Source organism: Panthera pardus, unplaced genomic scaffold (assembly GCF_024362965.1).
Source record: "Panthera pardus isolate Hobbes unplaced genomic scaffold, ASM2436296v1 HiC_scaffold_24, whole genome shotgun sequence".
Taxonomy (NCBI): Eukaryota; Metazoa; Chordata; class Mammalia; order Carnivora; family Felidae; genus Panthera; species Panthera pardus.
Genome location: NW_026526810.1, coordinates 35,102,886 through 35,129,936, shown reverse-complemented (window position 1 = coordinate 35,129,936; position 27,051 = coordinate 35,102,886). Strand labels below are relative to the sequence as shown.

At 45.9% G+C, this 27,051-nt stretch overlaps 1 protein-coding gene across 1 annotated transcript in view; it reads left to right on the top strand.

Moving 5' to 3' along the window:
• Nucleotides 1-27,051, top strand: part of TLN2 (talin 2) — a 438,961-nt gene that overhangs the window by 69,760 nt on the left and 342,150 nt on the right. Inside the window, exon 2 of the mRNA XM_019441905.2 lies at nt 3,007-3,096. The gene's annotated coding sequence lies outside the window, so the exon portion shown is untranslated. The remainder of the gene's footprint in view (nt 1-3,006; nt 3,097-27,051) is intronic.

The following is a 27,051-nucleotide window of genomic DNA, read 5'->3' as shown; positions in this document are numbered from 1 at the left end:
CCTTTGTGGGCCCCACCCTTTGACAAGCACAGGCCTCATTCCACAGGCTTAGTGGCCTGTCTTAAATGAGCGCTGAGACAAGAATGCCTGGAGGTCCTTGTCATTGACTGACTCCAGTCCTCCCCCCCCACCCCCCACCCCCAGTTACCCAAATTGCTTTGTGACCTATACATAGAGTATATAAAATGTATAGGTGCATTTTGAAGAGTCAAATGAACATCTGTGAAGCCAACAACCAGGTTAAGAAATCAGTGTGACAAAATAGTACAAGATGTCCTTTCACCTCAGAGGTGATCAGTGTGTTAACTTTTTGTTTAGATCACTCCTACTTTTGTTACTGTTAGTACCTGTGTATGCGTTCCTAATGATAAGTGTGTTTGTTGCTTGATGTGCATTATATTCTTGGTTTTGAAAAATCAAGTACCGAGCATAAACAAGTAGCTTTGGGAAGCTTCCTGCTAAACTGTTCAGCAAAGGATCACAGATGTAGAGGGCTCTGAAACCCTTGTGAGCATTGCCAGCTGCACAGTGTGACTTTCCCACCATAAATGCCGCCAGAAGCCAGTTTTCTCCATGGTCCCTGCTCTTGTGGATCACTTTGTAAATGAGGTTGTCCTTGATACCCCCATTTACAAGGGGGAGAGAATTAGAAAAGGGGAATCCTTCTAACATTTTAATTCAGCAGGGGTCCTCAGCCACAGGTACAGAGAGAAACTTCAGGGAGCTTGTGAACCCTTTGAAATTGAATGCATTGTGTTCTTTTGGGTGAAAGAGTCTCTGATACTTCAGAGGAATTTGTGGACCCTCCCTCTCCATAAGGATAAGGAATAATGTTGCCATTATGGTAGGTTTTGTTTTTTGTTTCTTTCTTGTTACTGTTTGTTCCACCTATTTTTTTTTTCTTAAGGTTTATTTTTGAGAGAGCGAGAGACAGAGTTTGAGTGGGGCAGGGCCAGAGAGAGAGGGAGACACAGAATCTGAAGCAAGCTCCAGGCTCCAAGCTGTCAGCACAGAGTCTGATGCGGGTTTCAAACTCACGAACCGTAAGACCATGATCTGAGCCAAAGTCTGATGCTTAACCGACTGAGCCACCCAGGCGTACTCCGCCCTCATTTTTTTTTTCTTAAATTTATTTATTTTGAAAAAGAGGGAGAGAGAGGTTCCAAGCAGGCTCTGTGCTGGTCAGTGCAGAGCCTGATGCGAGGCTTGAACCCACAAACCATGAGGTCATGACCTGAGCTGAAACTAAGAGTCGGATGCCTACCTGACTGAGCCACCCAGGCCCCTGTTTTCCGTTTTCTAGGTGAATACTGGAGCTGTTGAAGACTTTGAAATAGGTTTGATCTAACTGTATGTCTGCATGGACTTGTGACATTTGCGTGTGCCTGAGTGTTGAAAGGGAAGTGAACAGTAAGTCATACCGTGGCTTGTCCAGGGTGGAATTCTTGACTGTGTTCCCGGCGGCCTAGCAGTCTTTACCTTTTCTTTCAAAGCTGCATTTCCTTTCTTTGACCCAGAGTAACTAGAATGCTAAATGGTGGGGGGAAATTGGGGTGGTTGCTGTAGTTTCAAAACAAATGACCTCACTGCCTAAGTTCCACTTGATGCAGGAGAAACCGTAACTTTGGCCTATAAATACTGGACCTTTGGGGAAACGGATCCAAATACCCATTTAGTGAGGGTGGGGGCAGATTGGTCCCTGCTGAAGCTAACTCCCTAGAAACAGAACACAACTATTGTTATTATGACTTCCTAGTTATTTCCTTAAGAGATAGGGCAATTTAAATTCATAATGACTGACATTTACTTCTTCAAAGTAGGCGAGTAATTATGCTTTGTATAAGCTGACTTAATGTGAGGTACATTTAAGCGTTGTTTCAGCAATGAGAGGGAATTTTTGAGTTCTGTAGCTGAGGGACACCTGAGTTTTGTCCCATTCATGTTCTTTTTATGGATGAGTTGCCTGCATGTCTGCAAAGTTAGGGGTGATGTGTCCAAGGATGTATTGACATGTCAGGGTCAGCCGGAACTAAAACCCTAGGGAAAGAGCTATTTAGATGATTATGGTTTAAATATATCATTAGATGAAGGTTAATTTAAAAATACACTCAGAAGACTCATTTCCTAGAGAATTAGGATTTCGATCATCAATTTCATTTTAACAAAATGACCTTTGACAACAGTCTTAGGCCACCCATTTTTGAAAAGTACTGCTACTTAGTGTCTCTGAGCATTTCCCGGGAGGTTTCTGGTCTCTGGGGTATATAAACCTGATGTGTGGGAACAGAGCTTCCATTTGGGTTCTATATTCCTTCCATCTCATAAACTGAGACTTTTTAGATGTTCAGTGTTTCCCGCCCCCTACCCACCCACCCACCAAAGGTTTTAGACTCCTTGTACTCAAATGTGAAAGGTTTTCTTCTCTTAAACTTTGTTTTTGAAGAAAACCAGGAGTCTCATTTTGGCTGTTGAAAGTCTTCGGGGATTACAGAGACAGAATTTAGGGGAAGGGTTAAGATTTGGAAATGCAGGCTGTTTTGACTCGTTTTGTCGGTTAAGAGCCAGACAGAATAAGAGTAACATTTAGAAACGTGAGTTTTATTAAGGAAGGTAATTCACAGGTACGTTTAAGCTTTCCAGACGTGGTTTCTGTGATTCCATTCCTAGTATGGCCATTACGTGCTCCTAATTTGGGGCAAGGCAGCTCTTGTTAGAGTCTTGATTGTTCTCTTCTGTAAAGACCGGTTGGGTCCAATGCCTCCTAGGACTTGTGACAGCTGTCTGTCGGCTCCACACTGGGGGATTGGCAGATTGGATCGGGGTGTGGTGGTGTCTCTCCTGACACGGAGGGCAGAGGGGAGGCCAGCAGTCTAACTGCATGGTGCTCAGAGGCCACTGGCCTTCCCTGTTGTCCTTTTCTGCCCGCTTCTAGCCTGAACCCCATCGATGTCATTCAGTGTTGGAGAACGTTGGCCTGACCTTTGTCTTTTGTCTCCTCTTTGCCAGCGTGCTGCTGTAGGGTAACATCTGGACTGGGTTCCCCGGCTCTTGGATGTCTCGCTGCCCACAAACTCCTGGAGCAACTTGTTGAAAACTGTGAGTGACCTGCGTGTTTCTACTTGGCAAGTAGCTGGAGGCCCGTGGACTCGGAGGGTGAAGGGTGGTGGCCAGGAGTCACGACCTCCAGCCACGGCTGCCGGGCCTTCTGACACTCAACTCCAGGAGCCTTGGAAACGGCAGTGGTGACCACAGGCACAACCTTTCTGCCCCCAACCATCGTAGAGGTCACGGCCCTTCTGTATTTGCCTCCTTGGAGCTTCTTGGTTGTACCACCAGGGCAAATGTTGACAGTGCATCTTTACTTACCTACAGGAACAGATTCTTGAGGGGGGGGCAAATGCAGGTGGTGGCCCTCTGCCTGACCTCCTCTTGGCCCAGATGTTCCCCCCTTCTCTGTCATGTTTGATCCTCACATCGCCCTCCCTTTTAGAGAGGCCTTATTTGACTCACTTAAAGACCCCCTCCCTCCACATTCTCTTTGTCTTTTTCTCTTGGACCCCTGTCTGCCTTTTTCTTTGCACTTAACAACAGCATTGGTCTCTTCAGTTACTTGATAGACCACCCGTTCATATGTTTGTTCATGCAACGAATATTTGAGTATCTAGGAGGTGCTGGTGGCTGAGGTAGGCACAGTCTGCTGTCCTGGCACTTCTATGAAGGAAGAAAAAGATGAGGTGAAAACTTCAGTGTCACAACCCTAAGTGGATAGATCGTTCTGTTCTGAATACAGCCGTGTCTCCTGGGGATCCAGTTAAAATGCAGATTCCTGACTGGGTGGTTCTGGGTGGGGCCTGAAATTTTGCATTTCTAGCAAGTTCCAAATGATGCCAATGCTATTGTTGTATAGATCACGCTTGGAGAAGTAAGGTCTGAGGTTCGTGAAGCATGGGACACTTGGCTTTGAGCGTGACTCTTGGGGAACGCCTCGAGAGGTGTGTCTGTCAAGCCCCCAGAGAACTGATGGAATTTTGTCTGGCTAGTCTGTCTCCCTCAGCTGCATGAGGCTGAGTGTACTGAAACAGGAGCCCGGCTGAAAAGTACGGGAGCCTCTTACCTCACCTGTGTCCATGTGCCCCTATCTCATTATCATCCTAACTTGGGGTTTTGTCAGTGACCTCCGAAATGCCGTGCTTCTCAAATTTGTGCATTGAAATCCTGTGGGGTCTCTGTGCAGTGTGCCCTCTCTGTAAGTCAGCATTTCTGGAAATCAGGAGGGTGTTTTTCAAGAGCAGAGGCCATATCGACAGGGCCACCACCCTGGATCCCAAGTGGGGTGTTGAGAGAGACCGTGTTGGCAGCTGTGTGAAACCTCCAAGCAGGCAAAGAGGCTGTGAGAGGGGTGGCTGGAGGGGTTCAGGTCGCTGCTACCAAAGTAGGTGTCTTGAGTCCCGGCAATGGGCTGGCCCCGTGGTTGTTGGCGTGAGACCCTGCTGCGTCGTGGCCAGATCAGCACCGCTGCAGTCAAGATTTTCGCAGGTAGTGTTGAGTCTTCCCGAGAAGCCATGTTGATATACCGCTTGAGTGATGAGCACTTTCAACAGACATTTAAGGAGTATTCAAGGTGTACCGGGTGCCTGGCTAAGCGCCTGGCACGTGGTCTTGTGTCTCAGCCCTCCCTCCTGCCCATGAGGTAGGCAGTCACCATTTTATAGAGGGCAAGACCGAGGCTGGGATAAAGGAAATCACTGGCTCACACAGCAGGTGCATTTGGGGTCCAGCCTCCTCTGTCAGACGTCATGCTGAGCTCTTCCTCCTCTGGTCTTTGCCACCTGAATCCCCACTAAAAATGGGATTTTATGGCTGGTACCACCAGGGGGTTGCTGCTGATTTGTGTTGGCTTCCATCTTTCTCTCACACCCCTGGATGTGGCCTTTCCCTGCATGTCAGTGGTAAGATATTGCTTCTGTAGGCACTCCAAAGCCCTTTGAGTCAGGGTAGGAGCTTGGTCAATGAAGTGAGGCAGCAACGGGCAGGGCAGAGTGAGTTGTGTATTACTTTCCGATGCCACTTCTTGCCCCCCCCCCCCCCCCCCCCCCCCGCTGCCAGCCTCAGCCTGCCTTCTTGGGGCCAGCTACCCAGGGGGACTGATGGCTGCCGGGGGTCCCCAGAGCCCCTGCTACTTCCTAGTCATCCATGGCTCATGGCTGGAAGGGAGAGGGCAAGGGGTCAGGTCGATTTATGTGTTCTCAAGACCATTTTCTGGCCATTTTGTGGCATTTGTGCATCAGAGACAATCTCCAGGGAGCTTTACTTTGCAGAGGGTTATTTGGTCTGTCGTGGATCTCGTATACAATTGCAGTGCTTGATGCGTTTTCAGGTTTCAGTTAGTCTCCTCTGCTTTGGCCTCAAGTATATACTCCTGTGTACCCATCAAATGTAGAATTCAGTTGAACCTACAGAGCTAGGCTTCTGTGGCCAGGGGGACTCCTGGTCTGGACAATGGTGGGAACAGTGCTGTTAAGATGGTTTTACAAACTGTTCCTCAACCCACACAAATACTTGCCCTCTGTGGTGTGGAGTGGGCCTACCCAGGAAGGGAGGGAAGGGGATCTCGAAAACAGCTCCTTCTCGCTTCTCCGGTTTTGGGGAATCATGGTTGCTTTTCCACCTGGAGTCAGGGCTCCTGCGACCGGGAGATGGGATCCCCACCCCCGGCTCAGTGATGTGATAACCTTGGCCCTTGGGTGTTTGCCTGGGCTGTGGATTCTCACGCAGGCACCAATGATGAGCAAGTAGCTTCTGTTTTCTGGGTCTGTTTCCTCAACAGCAGAAGGATGGAGAGGACTTTGACCTGACAGAGTTGTTAGAGACATGATGCACTTAGAGTACTGTCCACATATCACGGTTGCTCACTCGAGGGCTGGCTGAAGTGTCTTTTTCCACCTGTGTCTGGCTGCATTTCCTCCAGCTGAGCTCTTGTGTTGGAGGCCAGTTGCTTGATAGAAATGAACCCTTTGAGAACAGGGATTATGCTTCATCCATCCTTGGGTCCCAGGGCTCAGCACTGAGCCTTGAGCTCCAAAAACATTTGTTAAATGAACCCAACAAAGTAATTTCCTTCTTCCCTTTGCTTATCTAAAGTAACCTATGTGAAGAGCAGTGAATTAATCAGTGCTGCTGATGAATCCCCCAGCAAACACTGGAGTGGGAACACTGGTCACACTGGTCTCTGGTAATGATAAGCTTTCACAAGTCCACACAACGGTAGGTGTTTCCTTGCCTTTTGTGTACTTGGGACACAAGTACACTCTGGGGTCTTCAAGTATTTGTGGTAATGGGAGAGAGCACAATGGGTGGAAGATGTTGGATGAGTATTTCCAACACCGTTCCCTCTAACGGGTCTGTATTTTGTTAAAAAATTTTTAATGTTTATTTTTGACAGAGACAGAGACAGAGCACGAGTTGGGGAGGGACAGAGAGAGAGGGAGACATAGAATCCAAAGCAGCTCCAGGCTCTGAGCTGTCAGCGCAGAGCCTGACGCGGGGCTCAAACTCACCAACCGTGAGATCATCATTGAGCCGAAGTCGGACACTCAACCGACTGAGCCACCCAGGCGCCCCTGTATTTTTTTTTTAATTTCCTTTTACTTTACAGAGTTATGAAAGTAATTTACAACTTATTTTATTATCTAAAAAATTTTAATCATTTATTTTACAGTGAGAGAGAGAGCAAGCGAGCGTGCATGCACAGGGGAGGGGCAGAGAGAGAGGGAGACCCAGAATCCGAAGCAGGCTCCAGGCTCTGAGCTGTTAGCACAGAGTCCAATGAGGGGCTCGAACTCACGAACTTAGGAGATCATGACCTGAGTTGAAAGTGGACGCTTAACTGACTGAGCTCCCGGGGTGCCCAGGACAACCTGTTATTTTAAAAGAAGAAAAGGAAAGCTGTCTAAGGGACCTACTGATCCTCCATATTGATATTCCTCATATTGGTAACTTGTGTGAAGTATTGTAGCCTTTTGGGCCTGTGTTGATGCCGGACTTGGGACCTATCACCTTATTAGTACCAGACTGTACTTTTTTTTTTTTTTATGTTTATTTATTTTTGAGAGAGAATGAGTGGGGGAGGGGCAGAGAGAGAGGGAGACACAGAATCCCCAAAGCAGACTCCAGGCTGTCATCACAGAGCCCAACACAGGGCTCGAACCCATGAACCGTGAAATCACGACCTGAGCTGAAGTTGGACACATAACCAACTGAACCACCCAGGCGCCCCTCCCCCCCCTTTTTTTTAGGGGACAGAGATACAGGCTCCCCCCCGCCCCCAATCCAAATGTAGTGCTAAATAGTACTCAGATACTAATATACTTCCTGCCTCTGCTTCAAGACCAGATTCTGTCCATGTCAGTCATGACGCTGTCCCAACCCTACAATCAGCATTGCTTAAAGGGCATTTGGGGTTGGGAGGGGGCACAGCCTTCCATGGCTGAGTGCCCATGGGTACCCCCATTCCAGCAAACAGAGGTTTGCTTTTAGTACCATTTTATTACCTTGTCTGAAATCGTGGGTCCATGGTGACCTCTGGTCACCATTCTTGTTCTCATTTGGGACCCTCCAATGCATGTTTCTCCCTATTGAAGAAGGCCTAAAAAAGCAATGATTTCTAATTAACATAAAGACTCATCCAGTTTTTACCTCTCCCTCCTTGCAGGCAGAGCTCTTGCTGGTTTCAAAAACAACAAATGGTATTAACTCGCTGCTTTTTGAGAGAAGGAAAAAAATTTTCCAGGTGGCATCAGGACTGCACGTGAAGTCCTCATGGCCCTTTGTGAGAAAGCATTTTTTAAGCCAAAAAATACAGTATAATGTTTTGCATAACATATTTTAAGAATTGATGTGTCATAGACCTTGATGGCCTGTTAATGTAAATCTGTTAATTGTTAAATATTTTTTACATGAAAAGGTGTTCTGTGTCGTTTCGTTCTCCTGCTGCTGGCTGGGCTTCTTGCCTTCCCTCTCCCCATTTATTTACTCGGTAATATTGCAACCAACATTTTTGTAACACATACTTGGAGACCAGAGGGGCATTTCTGTAGGATTTCCAAGTCAAAAGACACCTTTTAAAAGTTCACCTTTCAAAAGAGGATTTAATTTATATCCCTAACAACTGTGTGAAGGCCCTCACCACCACAGAAAGTTCATCTTGAAAAGTTGTTATGCTGTTAAAAGCCAAAAACCTACAACAAGCCTTCCAAAAAACCAACCCGACTAACAAACCATGACTGTGCCAGATCTGGGAGCTCATAGCGCTTCCGAGTCTCGAACCAGCGGGGCTTGCCAAGATGTCTTCGCTGGTTTTGCAGTTGAAGACCTCATCACACAGGCCCCCTGAACTTGGCGGGCCTCCCTGATGACTCCTTTTCTCTGCATCCCACCGCTTTTCATTCATACCCATTGGTGTTGAGTGGTTTTTCATGTCTGGGTCAGGGAGGAAAGATGTGGGTCCGGCTGGAGGTTGCTCCTTGCTGCCCGTGGCAGCCTTGCCCTCTCTCCCTTGTTCAATTCCTCTGCCTCTGTTGTTGATCAGAGGGAAGTTTGTTGACAAGCTTGCTGGGTCCGTGCTGAGCTGTCTCTGGCTGGGGTCTCCCAGGCACCCAGAATTACTGACACTTGTCAGAAGCACATTTCTTCAGGGCCGAGTCATGGTCTCTCTCTGCAAGTCAGCAGGCATCTGAGTCAGATCTCCTGTTGAACAGTGGTGGATGATGACAGGATGATAAAAGGCTGATAAAATTCCCCGTGGGGTGAGTTTTGCTGGCCTGCCCACCCTAAAACAGGCTGTTTGCTCTGTACAGTGGCCATACTGGGTGCTTCCAACAGATGTCTTTGGGGCCAGAACCACTTCTAGGGCAAGCCTTTGCTGTTGTAAATAGGCTCTTCCCTTTAAAAAATTTTTTTTTAATGTTTATTTACTTTTGAGAGATAGGGAAGAGCACGAGCAGGAGAGGGGGGCAGAGAGAGAGACCTAGAATCCACAGCAGGCTCCAGGCTCTGAGCTGTCAGCACAGGGCTTGACGTGAGGCTCGAACTCACCAACCGTGAGATCATGACCTGAGCCGAAGCCGGATGCTCAACCAACTGAGCCACCCAGGCGCCCCTAGGCTCTTCCCTTTAAAAGTGATATTCTCTGTCTCTGGATGGATCTCCTGGGCAGCTGACCTGGTCAGCTTTGGTTTTGAGTAGATGCAGCGAAGATCATCAAAAGTAATTAAAGCTCTTTGCTCCTGGGTCTGCCTTGACCTCCTTCTGCAGGAGCGGCTCTGGTTGGGGGCACACTCTCCACACAGTTGATGATTGAATGACAAAGTGGAAGCCCAACCAGTCTCAGCTCTAAGAAAATCGTCTTTTTTTGAAAGTTTATTTTTATTTTTTTTATGTTTATTTTTGAGAGAGAAAGAGACAGAGCGCAAGCAGGGGAGGAGCAGAGAGAGAGGGAGACGCAGAATCTGAAGCAGGCCCCGGGCTCTGAGCTGTCAGCACAGAGCCGGACGAGGGACTCGAACCCACGAACCGTGAAATCATGACCTGAGCCAAAGTTGGATGCTTAATTGACTGAGCCACTCGGGCACCCCTCTAAGAAAACCATCTTGACCATGGCCACAAGACTTGGCACCAGCCTTCTTAATGAGATCACGTAGTCGTCAGGACAGTAGCTGTCTCCCCCAGATGTTTTCTTCAATAGAAATATTTCAGTGATAGAACCATGCCCTCGAACGCCCTTCTGCGAGCGGAGGCAGTCACTTAAATAGAGCCCGAGTGCATCACTGCCTCCAGGGATTACATTTGGCAGCGTTTCGTGCGACCAGCTGTGTGGCTCCCATGAGACCAAAGGGCAGTTGAATGGAGAAGATGCTAGGGAAAGTAATGAGGTGGGAGGAAGGAGGGACCATGACCTTGGTGCAGGAGCTGAATTTCCAGGGCTGAGTTTGGGCTTGGCTGTTTTGAGTTTGCAGTCCAGCTGCTGCTGCTTGGACCTGTAATGGCGAGGATGACTCAGAAATCTGGAAGGAGTCCACGGTGATTTCACTTTGGGATCAGAGGCAGCGCCCAAGCCCTCCAGGGTGGGAGTGGGGGTGGGGGGGCGGGCGGTGGGGAGAGTTTTCTGATGAAGTGTGGAGCAACTTGGATGCCGGCGCCCTAGGCCACTGGGATCTGCCAGTTAGCAACTTGGGACATAATTTATTTTTATTACTGAGAAAAGAACTCTGGTGGCAAAACATTGTACAATATAGTGGCAGATGATACAAAGTAAGTTCAGTCTGATACTTCGTTTTGTGAATTACCTTTAGAGACAGTTGGGTTGAAGTGCCAGGTTTTTTTCTGGGGGTGCCCCAGGTGGTTCTGGGAAGTTAAAAGGTGGTCTCTAGGTGTCATTACGCCCAATTCTCAGAAAGGATGAAAATTGATTCATGTCCAGGTGACGGAATAAGGTCTATATCCGTTTTCTACTGCTGCTATCACAGATGACCACAGATGTATTAGATTTCTAATCTGTAGAATTAGGGGCATCTCACTGGGCTAATGTTAAGGTATGGGCAAAGCTGTTGTCCTTCTAGCGGCTGTAGGGGAGAAGCCATTTCTTTGCCTCTTCTAGCTTCTAAAGGACAATTGCTTGCCTTGGCTGGTGACCCTATTGTTCCATTTTCACATCGAGCTCCGTTGTATCTCTCTGGGGCCACAGCTGGGAAACATTCTCAGCTTTTGAGGACCTTCTGCATTCCCTTGAGACCACCTGGATACTCCAGGAAAATCTCCAGCTCCTTAAGCATATCTGCAAAGTCCATTTTGCCATGGAATGTAACATTGTCACAGGCCCCGCAGGTGAGGTTATGTGGTGGTTCCTAGGCTTGCGGGGAGGTTAGTTGCTGAAACCGGTTCAAGGATCTATGTGTTGTGACTGATCAGGGCCCTAGTCTTGTCCTTCCTGTTGTTGGCTGCCCTGTGTGATAACCTGTGGAGGTGGAATGGTTTCTGTCTCAGGCTGTACCCTTTGTTACAGCCTGTTTGTCCCAGGATAAGAGGCTGTGGGCCAGAGGAAAAAAAAAAGAGCCCTCCTTTCCCATGGAGAGAGGGGGGCAGAAGCATGGGGTTGGGGTGAGTGGCTGCAGTCTGAGTTCTGCCCTGTGGTAGAGTAGTTGAGGGGGACTCTGATGCCATTGCACCGATGGGGGTCTGTTGTCAAAGCTTCTTGTGCCAAGGCACAGACACAAGTGAGCTAGCTTGAATGAAGTGGTGTCCAGAAGGTATGTATTGAAGCTAACCTTTTTTGAGCATTTGCTATGTACTTGGGAAGAGCACACTGGGGACTCCCCTCCCCCTGCCCATGTATGTTTAATTGTGCTTGCTCTCTGAGAAGCAGCTCTCAGGTATTTCTGTATGGTTCCAGCCCTTCTCTGCTTAACAAAACCAGATCAGCTCTCCTGCCTACACTTCCTATGGAGACAGCACACTTGAAGCTCTCTGTTTTGTTCACTACCTCACAGCTTCCTGGCTCAGTCCTTGTATCTCAATTTCTAATTGCTAGGAGACCAATCTAAATGGCTGAGCTTGAGCCAGGTGTCCATTGGCTTGGAGATGGAGGAAGGGCATAGTCCCTTGGTTCTGTTGGGTGAGTAGATGGTGACACAGAAGTGTAGTATGGGGAGGGGGGCTTGCCTTATTTGACTGACGTTACTGTGGAAACGTTTTGCACTTGAATTTGTGTTGTGTTGAAAGACTGTATTTTGAAATAACTTCAGACTTAGAGAAAAGTTGCAAGAGCAATACAAAGAACTCCCACAGAGCCAAAATGTAAGTGATCAGGTACAAAAATCTTACAACCTTTGCTTGATCATTCTCTTCATCACTTGTGTTTTCTGAGCCATTTGAAAATTACATCCTAATGCGTCACTTCTAAATGTTTTCCCTAGTAACGAGAACCTTTCTTTACTAAAAGACTATGTTAGAGAGCAAGACAGAGAGCATGCTGAGTGGGGGAGGGACAGAGGCGGGGCATGCTCAGAGTGCAGCCTCATGCGGGCCCTATCTCACAATCCTGAGATCCTGGCCTGAGCTAAAATCAAGAGTCGATGCTCAATCACCTGAGCCACCCAGGCATCCCAGAGTCTTTCTTTTTATAACCCATTCAATTTGTAAAAACCAGACCTAGAACATTAGTCTACTATTACTGAATATATAGTTGATTTCAAATTTTGCCGCTTGTCACAGTAATGTCCTTCATAGAAATTCTTGCCCCTAACCTAGGGTTCAACCCAGGATTCTGCAAACTGTGTGCAGTTTAATGTCTCTATAGTTTCGTTGTTGGGAACAGTTGCTCTGCCCTTTTTTTTCTTCCTTATACGATAAGGACATTTTTAAATATCGTGGGCCAATTATTTTTTAGCAGTTTGAGTTTGTAGAATTCCTCATTTGATTTCTCATGGTTAAATGTATTTTTGTCAGGAATGCTATGTAAATGAGGCTTTGCCTCTTAGTGTATCACATTGGGAGGCACGCGATGTCATTTTGTCCCGAGACGACCATGTTAGCTTTGTTCCTGTGGTTAATATGGTGGTGATCTCGTGTATTGGATCTGTGGGTTCTAGAGGAGCTGAGTGTTTGAGGCTGGGCATTTAAAGGGGACCTTCTTTAAAATTGTGTCTACTTTGCAAGTGCTTTTGGCACAAGGGATTTTCCTGAAGTGGACACTCTTGTTCCCTGCAAGGTGTGTTCTTGAATATAGTTAGAAAGGCTGATGTCTTCTGAGCCTGCAGCTCATTGTGAGGAAGAACTTGCCTGGGGTTGGAACGACATGACCTCTGCTCTTGTGCCAAGGGTAAGCACCATCGCAGAGGTGTGAACAGTGCGTTCCCTTTGACTGCATCTGATTGTGCTGGCTGCCTCCGGATTACCTAGGAGTGGAAGAGAGATGAGGACACGGGCTCTCTTCCTTTCGCACGCTTGACCGGTCTGCAAATGCTAACGGTGATGGTCCAGATGCAGCAGCCACTGTGTTTCTTTCCTGTGGCTCTCTTGTCGTGAGACATGGACTCCAGGTTGGCCTGATGAGGCTGGGTCAGCTTGTATGTTGCTGGCATTTCAGGCTGGTAAGACCCATGATGGTTGTTGCCCTTCCACTGATGATGGGATTGCTTATAAATGCGATTTTCAAGATGCTGGAGGCTGCCCACGTGCAAAGTATGTGCTTCTCAGAGCTCTGGAAACTTCCACTTTGATTTTGACCAGTCTCACCCTGGATTAGTGCTTCGCAAACTTGTTCCAGTTCAACTGTTGTTATGTTGGACCATCATCTGTTGGACATTTGACCTGGTTGACCTCTCTCCATCTGTTGTTCCCTCTGGTTACTACAGAAACAAACAAAATGACTGCATGCAATCCACTTGAGGATTAATAGGGAAAATGGTACTTTCTATAAATCTAGTAGATCAATATAAATGATCAAAAATACTCCTGAGCAACAGTATATCCCGACTATCTTAGTACACTGCTAGAAAAAAAAAAGTGGGAGCACATAAAGGAGTAGGACTTGGGTAGTATCCTTGAGGTGGGGGTTTTAAATGAAAGGGGCCATTATTATGGCTTGATTTATGGATTGATTTGTTTCTCAATTTTTTTTTTTTTTTTTTTTATAGACCTGGGAAGTTGTAATGCCTGTGCTTATTTGCGGGGGTTATCTCTGCGTGACTTGGGACACATTTGCCCATGTCCTCAGAAGAATCAGCAGTGACAGTGGACCTTTAGCACATACCGAAGACAGCTGCTTGGAAAATGAAATATGCCTGGGCATAGATTCCCAGAGGTGGTGCTTGAGCCTGAATTAGAGTAAAAATTGTAGGCAGCCTTAGGAAAACTAGATGTAGAGACACTCCATCTTCCACAAAAGGAAGTTAATAATTTAGTTCCTTATCCTGTGCTTTGGCATCACAAAGTGCTTCTCAGGGCTGTGCGTGTTCTTAATTTTTAAAGACACGGGTATGTCATTTGCTTTTCTACTTTGAGAGTTATGCATGAAGAGGGGACTTAGGTCAAGTGCTTGCCACCCTTTTTTTTTTTTTTTTTTTTATGTCCAGTCTTCTGGGCCTAATACAGAAAGACTAAGTAGGTATGCCCTTGGTGCTGGTCCTGGGTGGGGAGTGGGTGTTGGGGAAGGTGTGGGAAGGGAAGCTGAGGTTGATGGAATAGGAGTAAGATGTTCAGGAAATGAAAAAAAAAAAAAAAAGGCATTGAGAAGATCTAGGCTAAATGGAAAGTAACCTGATGACAATGCAGTGGTGCCCCTTTTATTTTGGTGTCTTACAGGAAGAAGGAATTGAGAATGAGCAAATGTTCCAAATGATTGAAGTCTCTTCCCCCTGCCCCACCCCTGCCCCCACCCCCTTGCCATAACAGGCAAAACTGTTTTTCTTGGAAATGTCTGAAGTATATTTATGTGCTCTGATACTTGAAGAAGTAAGAGATAATATCATTGGCCTTTTCCTTGTGACTCAAAATTCTCTGCTGGGTCCCAGTAGTAGCTGTTTGTCAGGAGACCCGGGTTGTTGCCCTCTGACATGTCCCATCTCATTTGACCATCTCTGAGTCTGCCTCTGGCTGGAATCCCTGTAATTGTGCCGTTGAGATAGTACCGGGGCTTCAGGCAGGATATAAAATTTCCGGGATCTATCCAATAATCAAGTTGATTTTGGCCTAGAGCGATCGCCCGCCTGTGACTTCATGCACATGGGCCTGGTGATGGGCGTTGGCTTAGTGCTTGAAAGTGTTCTCTGGTTGCTCAGGGCCATTGGCTGTTAGGTGCCCAGGACATAAACTACAGAAAATAGGCAATAGGGAGAGGCCCATGCCATTGAAGGATGGTTTTTATTGCTTCTGTTTCCCAAGGTGGGGTTGGGATGAGGGGCGAGCACACTGCTGAGGAAGCATCAGGGTAGCCAGGAGGTAGAAAATAGGAGTGAGGAGAAGGCCTTGGGCAGCACTTTTATTGGGGCTTCCACAGGAAAGGCAAGGCCGGGGCCAAGAGTTGAGGACTGGCTGGTTGGGATAATCCCAGTGGGCTTTGCCCATAGAGATGATGTCCGTGGTGCCTGGCCCTGGCATGACTTAGGGCAGGGGAAGTGAGGCTTGGTGCTTGACAGTTGGATAAAGAGGCTGCTGGGGGTGGGGTGGGGTGGGTATAGACTCTCGATTGGTTGAGTTGTATATGAAACGCATTGTCCTGGCTGAGACCTTTGCTGTCTCTAAGAATTAGCTAGCCCTGGGAGGGGTAGTCTCTCTCCAGGTCTATAAGGCTTTCAAGTGCCAGAGTATCAAGAATATAGATAGTAGAGTTAGTATAATTGGTTCTGTGATGAATGGATGCCACACGGAGCAGTCCAGAGTCTGAGATAAAGCAGGAAGAACAGTGGCCCCATAACGGATGGGTTGAAGTTGCTGATTGTCCAACACGCAGATTCTTTTCAGACTTCTTTGGGGTCATTACCATCCTCTGCTCTAACTCTGTGGCTTAAGGACAGTGGGAACCACACCTCACTACAACGTTCTGGTAGAGGTGTCCTCATCAGTGAAGGGCATTTCCTCTGTTCTTTGCCTTACTGAGGAATGTACTTGAAGCTGAATGAAGCCTCATTTCATTAGGGAAAAGTAAGCAAATAACTAGCCTTTGAGGACTAGGGAAAGGAGAAGGCTGGGCTGCTAGGGAATTAGTTTTCCTCTCATTTCCTTTTCATTATGTATAGATTTCAATAATGTACCAAATGTCTAGCAGTCATTTTATAAGTAGGCTGAGTTATTCAAAGGTATCGGACAATTTTGGTTTACTGTGTGAGTAATACATGGTGTTATAGATGGAATAGAAACTTCACATTGGCAAAAGAAAATAAAAATTACCTTATAATCCTGCCTTTGGGAGGTATCTTCTGTTTGAAAAAAATTTTTTTTCAATATATAAGTAGCTTTTTATGATTCTTCTTTAAAGAGCATTTCCCTCTCCACCCCCCGCCGTAGCTAGATGCTTTCCAAATAATGAAATTCATAAATGAAAATGTACCTATATTTTTCCTTAATTCAAATAATTGCCTTCTTTTAGGGTGGGATTCTTGTAATCTGGTAACTTTATAAATTCTGACAGCTCGAATGACCTCACTTTGAGGGGGTGCTCTGGAAAGAGTGTAAGAGCCCGGGATGATGTTCTGGCAACCTTCCCAGTGTATTATGTTGGAGAATTTGGGGTGTTTATGTGGCTTTCTTGTAAGGGGTTGAAGGACTGGGAATGTGGAAATAACTTACTAGCATTGGATTTGGGCTCCCTTCTGCCTTCTTGGGGACATGGAGTAGGATGTTTGTAGTTCATAGTTGAAAAGCCAGATAATGGACATAAATCATGATCTGGGAAGTATGGTCCCTGAACAGCTGTCGGCCAGCTGCTGCATTGGTAACTCACCAAAACAGTAAGCTTTCATCTCAGAATGTTTAATTGTATCAGAAGCCATGCGGCCAGACAGTTGTCATAGGGATCTGGGTTCAAATCTTGCCTGTACCATCTAATGGCTTTGTGAATAGAGGCCAGTGACAAAACTCTTGAACTTGTTTGCTCAGTTGGGAAACGATAGTAACTACCCATCTTACTGGATTGTTGTGAGAAGGGCACTGAAGGAGATAATACATGTGAAGGCCCCAGCACCGTGCCTGGCTCTTAATACTCAGGCAGTAAGTTACTATCTTCCTCTCCCGTATCCTGCCTTTCTATGATTTTTATGACTGTAGCAGGGTTTGAGCAGGTTATTGTCAGGAGTGACTCTGTTCTGGGCATGCCTTACAAAAAGGTAACCCAGATCCGTGTGACCACTGCCCCTTTTATTCTCCACATAATCTGGTCCAACACAGGACTGGCAAAGTCTAATGTAAGGTAGACACTGAATGTCCATGTCTAAAAGAAGGGAGGATCCTGGTGAGGAAGGTGGTTGTTATATCTAAATCAGGGATGCACCCTCTCTACTCTCTGGATGATGCTGGGATTCCCTTATTTCCAAGAACCAAAATTGGGGCCAAAGGACAGGAGAAATGCCAAGAGGGTGTCATGTGCAGTTTCCTCCTCCTGCTTTTAGCATCTTGAATTATTCCAAGACTTCCAAGACCCCTGAGCTGGTATGTTCCCTTGCAGTTTTGGTGGGGGGAGCACAGCCAAGGGGGCACCCTGGCCCCATAGTCCTTTGCTCAGGGCTGACTTTGCCCAGGGCCGAGGTTGTATGTGGGCCCTTGGAGAAAATTAATTACAATGTCTGCTTCAGGCTGGATCTCAGCTGGCAGGTCTTGGGGGGTTTTAAACAAAAGCATGAGCCTTTCCAGAAGTAGATTAGGTAGATGTCCATTCAAGCAGGGGATTTGTACATGTTAATTCTCAGAGCAGATATCTGCCCGGGAAAGGACTGTGTGACCTTATTTAGAAAAAAGGCTACACTTTGTTAACCTTTATTCCCTAAAGAAGGAAAAAATCATTACATGGCAGAAGTTCAGGCCCCATGGGGGATTTTCTGGATGATTCTTCATTTCAAGAATCTTGTTTCCATAGACATGATAAAATTATCAGTAACTTCTGCTTATCCCCACTGCCTACTCTTTAAGTTGGAAAAAAGAAAACTATGCATATTTCTTGTATAGCTTAAGCTTTTGTCTCTTCCTTCCCAGGCTTAGCAGTTAAGGATATTGTTGTAAAAGGAAGAAGGAAAGAAGACAATCCTTTGAAAAGATCCTGCTTGGTACCCCCCTCCCCACCCCCATGCTTGTTCATTACTGGTAAGTGGGGAGTCGCTTGTGAGCAGATGCTCTCCGACAGCTGAACAAGTGATGTGGGGCCCCTGAGAGCCTGTCATTTCAGCTCGTCCTCCAAACGTGGCTCAGATGCTGCCCCCTCCTGACGCTGTTCCAGGGCACCCTGCCCCCAGCTTAGCCCTCCTCCCTCTCTGTTCCCGTAAGCTGTTCACATCTAATACCGAGAAGTCAGTGGAGTAGGGGAGATGGTGCTGATGTGAACCAAGAAGACTGGAGTCCAAAGGCCGATTTCACCACCTCCCAGCTGTGCAACTGGGCTTCTGAGCCTGGATGTTTTTCATTGCACTTCCGATTGTAATGTGTGCTGCCTTCTCAGTCTCCCAGCTCGACAACTGAACTCCTGAAAGACAGGATGTTGTTCATCCTGTTATTTCCAGTCATTTATCTAGTCTTTCATTTCTTTATACAATTACCCTCCTAGGACCCTAAGAATAGAGATGAATGTGATACGTTGTGGCACGTGGTAGGAATTACAAGCTGCTCCTGCCCTTTTTTTTTTTTTTTTTTTTTCCTCCTGGAATGCACATACGTAGTTAGGAAAGCTTTGGAGGGTTGCCTGAGCGGCTCAGTCAGTTGAGCATCCATCTCTTGATTTTGGCTCCGGTCATGATCCTAGGGTCGGGAGATCGAGCCCCTCGTGCAGCTCGAGACTGCTTGGGATTCTCCCTCTCCCCTGCCTGTGTGTTCTCTCTCTTTAAAATTAAAAAAAGCTTTGGATCTTTGTCCCCAGAGCATTCATGAAAAAGGAGCAGAACACGGCCCTGCCTGTTGACCTTGGATGTAGCACTTTTGAGACCAGTCTTAGGAAAGCTTCTTATGGGAAAAGGTATTTCCAAGTTGAGGGATAAAGTGAGATCTCCCCGTTGAAAATTTTCCTGCCCTCTGCCAGGATAAACAAGAAAGAGAGGGGGATTAGGGTATATAACTTTTAATGAGATGAGTAGAAATTGAGAGCAAGAGGCTGAATACATGGACCAGAATCTGAAGTGCCTTGTTAAATGGAGAGTGGATATAATAATGGTGTTTCAAATGGGCTCAGCTTTATCACCTTACTCTACCTCAAGAGGCTAAACTATGATGACTCTTCATTTTGCAGAAGCAACTTCATGTGAGAAAGCCCTGAAGGACCGCATTCCACTTGATCCCTTTTATTAACAAAATTGTACTTTGCAGCAAGGTGGGGTGTGGCTGGGGAGCCCTTTCAAGATTGGAGCCTGGAGGCTTCGGGCTGGTTAATTGCATGTTTGCTTTTTGGCTTTCCAGTCTTTCATCATGGATGACCCCTTATCTGTAATTTCTAGGCAAAAAAAAAAAAAAATCTGCTTTTCTTCTTGATGTTTTATGAAGCTAAACCAACAGTGATAACAATCTAAGCACTGGGTTTGGGAGGCAGTTAAATGGATAAAAAGGGTCAGGATGGATTCGCCTACAGTTGTCAGCCCGTGGAAGCTGTGTCCAGGCATCACCATGACTGAGTTGAGCAGTGTGGCCAGCTTGGCTGGCTGTCTTATTCCTGACTCGTTTCCCCCATATATCTTCCACAGCTGCTGGCTTTGTCTGTCTATAGAGAGGACGGGCTCATTGGTTGGGCTCGGAGATGAGCTGGGTGACTGAATTCTCAGAATGCCCACTTGGCTATGGCTCATGGAGCTTGGTTATACCTCACAACCACCTATACAGCTGAGATGAGATGTCAGGCGACCCCATATTCTAAGATTCGGGGTCCCTAGGTTTCAGTTGAAGATGGGAATTGGTGTCATTACAGAGCCCCGTGTGTGACGAAGGGGCTCATTCAGGACCGAGGACCATTGGCTCTCCTGACCTTCCCCGTTCAGTGTGTGGGCCTGTGGGTCCAGCAGCATCTGTGTTACCTGGTAGCTTATTCAAAATGCAGGCGCTCTGGCTCCACTCAGGCTTTGTACATGAGGACCTGCTGTTGTACAGGTCAGCAGGGGATGTGTGTGCATGTTCAGGTTTGAGAACCACTGCTCCCATATGGTATTGTGGTAGGATTAGTGCTTGATTGTTCCTGGAAGTGTAATATTGACTGAATGCATTTTCTTCTTAAGTAGGCTCCATGCCCAACATGGGGCTTGAACTCCTGACCCTAGATTAAGAGTTGAGCGCTCTACTGACCCAGCCAGCCAGGCGCCCCTGCATTTTCATCTGTCAGTGCTTTTCCTCCTAAGGATTTGGCTATAATTTACATAAATCAGTTTAAAAAAATGAGGATATATGAATCCTCTCTCTGGGTTATGACTTTTATTCTTAGTTGATTTGCCTTCTATTGTCCACACACACATTCTCTGTTTCAGTTAAATATTCTTAAGCTGTAAAACAAACTGTGTTCTGGAACCAAATAGGGAGGATGGTTTGTGCTCTATATTCATGATCTCTGTCTCTTTGCCAAGAGCCTTGGGCTGTGTCTCCCTCCCCCCAGATGATGATTTGCTTCTTTTCTGGGTTGTGAGTCCCCTTAACGAGTGACTATCACTGCATTTACCACAGTATGTTGAAATTCTTGTTGACATTTCTGATGTCCATGGAGATGAGGCCCTTCTTTATTCACAGCTGCATCCCTTGTTACTAGGGCAGACTTGAAGCATAGTAGGGATTCCATGAATGTTTCCTGGGGAAATCAATGAGTGGCATTAATAGTTAAATCTGGGGGAGGAGAGTGAGGGTTCCTTAATTTTCTCTTGGAAATTATAGACTTGATTGAAGAAGTTTAAATCTATGGAGGTGAAACAAAATTAAGCTAATGAGGTAGACCTTCTGCCAGATTGTTAGAATGGCTCTTCAGGACCTCTTTGGGTGAACCGCATGCTAATTTGTATTTTTCTCCACTACTTCTGGAACTTGCCATCTTAGGGAGGCAGGGTTCTTGCTTCTTAGATGAGAAGCTGTTTCCAGGGCCAGCAGTTTCTCTGGTTGATGACATTTGAAAAGCATTCCTCTGAGTTCTGTCCTGATGTTGCCGTCCCTCAGAACTCAACTCGCCATGGGTCACTCGAGGATAACAAGGGTCTCATATGATGATGATGTTTTTTCCCTGGGTGGGATTTTATGCTGAGAGAGACTCCACTCTGCTATATAACTTGAAGCAATTTATAATTGAAAACATGTATTTACTGAAAGTTAAAAAAAAAAAAAGTGGGGGTGGGGTGCATTCCAGTGCCTATGTTCTTTCCTTAGTGATGGGGCTGTAGGTATTATCTGTATTGAGGTGCATTCTGGCTCCTCAGTGCTGATGCCTGAGCACTGAAGGTCTTCTACTTGGTGGTTGAGAACTAAAGAAATAAGCTGAAGCTTTCCGTCTTGAGAAGTCACAGTCTAGAATTATATACCAATTACAAATAAGAATGAGATTTTTTTTTTTCAATTAAATGTTCTGATACTTGAGTCTAACACGAATGTGCTTTTCTAAATATTTCTTGGTAGGTTTAGGACATGTTGGCATTTTTTCCTACACAGTGGGCATCACCCAGTGACCCAGTCTGTGAGGTCATGCTCAGACTTGGTGTCTTGAAAGTCATTCAAAGGCTCATAAGCTATTGATTTTTATACTTGGAGTCACTATTTGAAATAACACAGAAGCTGGCGGACAAACCCTGTGTGTTGGAAGTGACTGAAAGCTATCTGTGGCTTTCTAAGGAGCTTGGATAATGTGAAGCAGTGCTAGCAAATAAAATAAAGATTCTAGGTGAAACCACAAAGCCATCTCCATGCCAGCGTCATGGTGGAGTGAGGTGTTTAACGTGGCGTGAACTTGCTAGATAACGGGTTCTTGATCTTGCAAGCTCTCAAACTGGTTTCATTTAAGTGCTTTAGAAATCCTACTTTGATTCTTCTTTGAAAAAGTGTTCTAGAACAATGTTTGTCCTGACGATTCTGATTCGTCATCACGTAATGCTGTTGTGGTGTACCAAGTGAGTGGGGGTAAAACTGTCGATCCCACGAAGCATGGCCCTGAGCCTCTTGTGCAGTTTTAGGGCTGACTCTTGGAGCTCCTTTTTCTTTTTTTCTTCTCTTTTCTCTTTCTTTCTAGCGTTATTATTTATTTTGAGAGACAGCAAGCACGAGCAGGGGAGGGGCAGGGAGAGAGGGAGAGAGAGGATCCCAAGCAGGCTCCATGCTGCCAGCATGGAGCCTGATGTGGGGCTTGAACTCACAAACGGTGAGATCATGGCCTGAGCTGAAACCAAGAGTCGGACACTTAAACAACCGAGCCACCAGGGTGTCCCTCTTGGAGTTTTTTTAAGTGCCCTTATGGTCAGTGGTAGGTTCTCCCACAGTCAGCTTCTCTGTCCTTTCTTGTCTCCTTAGTGGCTCCCTGGCAAAAGTGCACTTGGCAAGTTTATGGGGAATTAGGGACATGGAATGATCAAAGGTTACGAGTTCAGCCAAGAGTGGACTGGTTTTCACCAGAAAACGCGGGGGCTGTGAGGCAATCTCTCGATGTGCCAGAAGAAATTTTTAATATCAGGTTTGGGGTCGGTGGCTTTGTCTTGGAGAGCTGGGATAGCCAGGAGTCTAGCCTGTATCCGAGTATCCATCACTGGAGTGTGAGGTAATTCGGGTGCCATGTGACTCCCGCAACCTGGTAGAATGTTTTCCACAAAACTGGCTTATTACTAGTAGAATGTTTTCCCTTAAAGATGAGTTCTTCTTATGGATAAGTATTACTCACTAATCCATTACATTTTGGGGAGGGCGTGGGGTGGGGGGGTGGGAAGTGTATGGAAGGCATGAAATATTATTAAAAGAGGGGCTGGTGTGGCTGGGGGGCTCAGTCAGTGTTTCATTGTGAAACACCTGAGCATCAGACATGGGCTCAGGTCATGATCTGACTCATAGGTTGGAGCCCCACATGGGGCTCTCTGCTGCCAGTGCAGAGTCTGCTTCAGATCCTCTGTCTGCACCATCCCCCGCCCCCCCCCCCCCCCCATGCATGTGCTTTCTCTCTCTTGCTCAAAAGTAAACTTAAAAAAAAAAAAAATTAAACCTTTAAAAAAATTTGGCAAAGCTTTTAAAGGAATGGATATGCTCAGGAGAGCCACCTAAGGGTTATTGTTAAGCAGAACAGAGATCTGTTCCTGGTATATAGGGGAGTCTGAAACCATTCATGATGAAATGACCAGTGGAAGACAGGATTTGATCTTAGCTACTAGTGGCTTTCAGACAGAGTTAGACATGCTGTGCTGACTTCATGAGGGAGTCTAGGAATAACGCGACAGATATTTTTTTCTGGGCTTACATCTATATTTGCAATCTGTCATGATGCTCCCTGGGACATTATTTGACTTACTGAAAAAAAAAAAAAAAAAAAAAAGAATAGGGAAATGGCCTGGATAGGACTTGATACCAGGCTTCCTTTAAGCAAACATTTTGAAATGGAGAAGGTGGTACGGAAGTGCCAACTAAGTGTAGTTGGCCAAAATTTGCCATTCCTTACACATTCTTTCTCAAATTCTTTGCAAACAACAATTCCTGTGAGAATAAGAGGAACGAATATCCAAAATGGATGGTGGCCATTTGCTTTTTTTTTTTTTTTTTTATGTCTAAAATGAATGGAAAAGGGTTTTCCTGGCCAAGATGGCTCCATAGAACACATAGGGGAACAAATACTCATTGTGTCCACTGTGCTCAGTTAAATAGGCATTGTGGCTGGCCTCCATACCACAAAACAAGAGGACTGCATCGCCATGGATCAGACAGGGGTCCCTTTGGGCAAGGGCAGTGTGACTTGCGGTGGCCTGGTACTTTGTGAACAGGCAGGCTCACGGGAGGTAAACCTAAAGCGAGGCAAGAGGAAAAAGGGTTTTGTGGACTAACGTGCCCTTAAAATGGCCGAGAAAGACCAGGGGTATCTACTGTGGCAATCTGAAGCCCTGTCAGCACTGACTTGAGTTGAGGCACAATGTGAAATTCCTTCTTGAGGGAGGGCTGTGGGGAAAGGAATTTTTGCGTCAATTGGATACCTTTCCCCTGCTATTTAATATGCATGTTCTTCTTGAGCAGTTAAAGATGCAGAAGAAAGATAGCATTGTTTAAAAACCGTTCTCACAGGCCCCTCTTGGCCATCTTTTCTGAACTTGGAGGCCCTGCCACAGTCCATATGTCAACATGATTTTGATGTTGAGATTTTTGGTAACTTGAGGGGGCTTGCCAGAGCGCTTCTGTTGCTCCTTAACAGTGCCACTGAAAAAGGCATTTTGTGCAAGTTTGGAGTTTACAAAGAGACTGCTTAAAGGTGCAATGGCAGTTTGCTAGGGGCATGGTACAGATCATTCCAGTGAGCACAAGACAAAGGATCTTTTTCAAAAGGCTGAAAGAGATTGGGACAGGTAAGCTTCCTTCTATGCTTTAAGTAAAGGAGGAGCTTTTGTCTCTGCTCCTTGCTTTCATTTGGCCAGAGAAAATGGGTTGGGCCACCTGGGCACCCTCAGGGCTATATTCATCCCTTCTATTCCCTTTCATCCTGAGCAGGTCATGTATGTTTTGCTTGGCCTGGGTTTGTCACATAAGCCTTTGGGGAAGGCTGGGTGGATGGACATCCGCGATGGGCCATGGAGAACGTCCATCAATTCTGTCCCTGCAAGGTCTCTACTGAAGGGGCCACCCTCCCACAAGGGTGTTGGATACTACCTTTATTTGTTGGATTGGCTCTTCCAGAGATGAAGCTTGCCCTTATATTGTCCCAGAAAAACCTTAATTCTTGGTCGGAGCTTTTCATGATTCTAAATCGTAAGGCCACCTACTGTGGTATGGGAATGGCTGAAGTGACTTCAAGTGATTCCCAGGAAGGAAAAGACCGAGATAGAGGGATACATTTACACTGAAGGGAGTGGGCCTCTGGAAGATGGTTGTTGCTTTAATTGGATGTAGTTACACCAGCAGGATTTTACAGCAGTAAATGACTTTATGCTATACCTAATGAAGGCTCAATGATCTTTTAATATTACTAAGTTTTGATTATCTGTTTTGAAGGAATCTAATAAAGGCTTGACTAAAATTTTTCGACAGGACTATTTCTCAGAGGACTGGTGACTGAGCATTATTTCTGCAGAGGGTCAAGTACTAAGACACTGGCTGAAAACCAACTAAGGATAGTTGGGGCATAGTTGGGCCAGTGGAGACACAGCATGGCATGTGGCATGGCTTTGTGATCTTTATTGCTGTGTTCTGTCCTAGGCCTACGATGGGCCTGGTGGGAGGCCCAGTGACAGGTGGCTGTGTCTTAAAGAATATGCTGGTCTAATGTTAAAAGTTTCTTCAGCTGAAGGAAGCTTTACGGAATTTAGGGGCCTTATTCCTGTTGACAAGGCTTCTACTTCCTTCTTTCTTTTTAAGACAAAATAAGCATTGTCTTTCTAGGAAAGGGCATTCTAGCTTGAATTTACTAAATTGGACAACTTTTCTTAAATTCCTTCAAAACGCGGAGTTGCCAAAACAAATGCTTCCGCTTGAGAGGATATGAATGGAGTTTATTTTTTTAAGCTTTGAAGTTTCTGAGGAGGAAAGCTGTCTTTGACATAACGGGAAAAGCCAAGGGTAGGGAGTCAGCCAAGATGGCAAGCCTATGCCACCAACTGATAGATGACCTTGGACAAGTTGCTCTGGGCACCGGGTTCTTTGCCAGAGGCACCAGGCCTCGTAAGATACGGGTTTTTCTTAAACCTTGAATTTTAGAAAGGAATGAACTGCAGTTAGGACTCGAAAATTAGTTATCACAACTGTATCGATCCATAAAGACTGAAGTTGTATCATACATTGCATGGTTTCTGGCCCACCTGGAGGAGAGCAAGGGATATCATCTATGGCTCTGGATCCAGGTTTGGAGACAGAATTTGAAGACATGAACACACAGGCATGCTGGGAGAACAGCCACTTGGAAAAATGCAAGTCAGTGTGAAATACAAAGGCTGGGTGATAAATAGTCTTGGACTTGGGTTTTCATGTCACCTTTGTCTCCCTTCTTACGCTTGAGTGTTTGGTAACAACATTGAGGCTGAGCCTTTGATTTTAGCTGTCGTGGATCCCAGAGATGAGCTAGAGGAAAACCATTGTGTGAAGCCCAGAAGGTTTTGACTTCACAGCTCTGTTGGCTATGTTAGCAAATACTCCTTGATGAGCTGGCCACTGTGATCCGTACTACCTGGATTTACATTGCCTGTCTTTGAGCTCTGCTGCAACTGAGTTAGCAAAACACCCTCAATAGCCATTCTATCTTGTTTACTTAATTTCAGAAGTAACAGGTGTTCACTGAAGATAATCGGAGATGTAGAAAAGCATAAAAAAGCATAAAAAAGAAAAGCATACAAATCATCCATGGAGTGTGAAACAAACAGGCTGACCCTCTTCAAAATTGACCCTGAATGTTTGGTCTGTAGTGCTGAGATTGGAGCTAACCATCCACAGATATTTGGGATCAACAAGGACTTCTCACCTATCTTGGTGTGGTTTATATTTTTTCTACACTGAGTGTGAATCTTCCATTTACTGAAACTTGTAGCACTGACTTCTCTACTTAATCCAAATGTGCTTTTATACACTGAGAGGCTTCTTAAGTGATTAGAGTGGATTCACTAAATGTCACCACCTTTGAAAGCGCCTTAGGAAAGGGATTTTCCTTCTGTGGAGCAAAAAGGAAGTTACAATGTCCACCTCCTTCCTTAGCCTTTCTCTTCTTGGAAATTCCCAGCCATCCTGGTGGCCGTATACCTACCCTTGGTTGTGCGTACTCTGTGGAACTGTCCTGTATGCCCTGCCCTGTTTCCTCTCTTGGCTCTTCTCCAGCTGGGGCTTTTCTAGAAAGGTTTATTTTTTTCTTGCTTGTAACTTATTTTCATGTCCTTTGTTCTTTGTCCTGTGAGCTTGTCCAAGAACAAGGAAGAATGAGGATGCCTTAGTTTCTAGGAGCAGGTGGTCCTTCTATAGTGAGGCTCACAGTTGTTGTTCTTGGTCATGACAATCTCCCTTTGATTTATGGTTTTCAGCAAGCTGTATAGTATCAAAGATTCAGGGTCCAAACTGGGGTCAAAGAAATACCTAGTTTGGGTGCCACATTTGCCCATTTCTGGAACTGTTCAATTCTGCACCTTGATTCATCAGCAGAATCCATTGCATGTAAAGCTTATGAAATAACTGTAAAATTGTAAACTAATT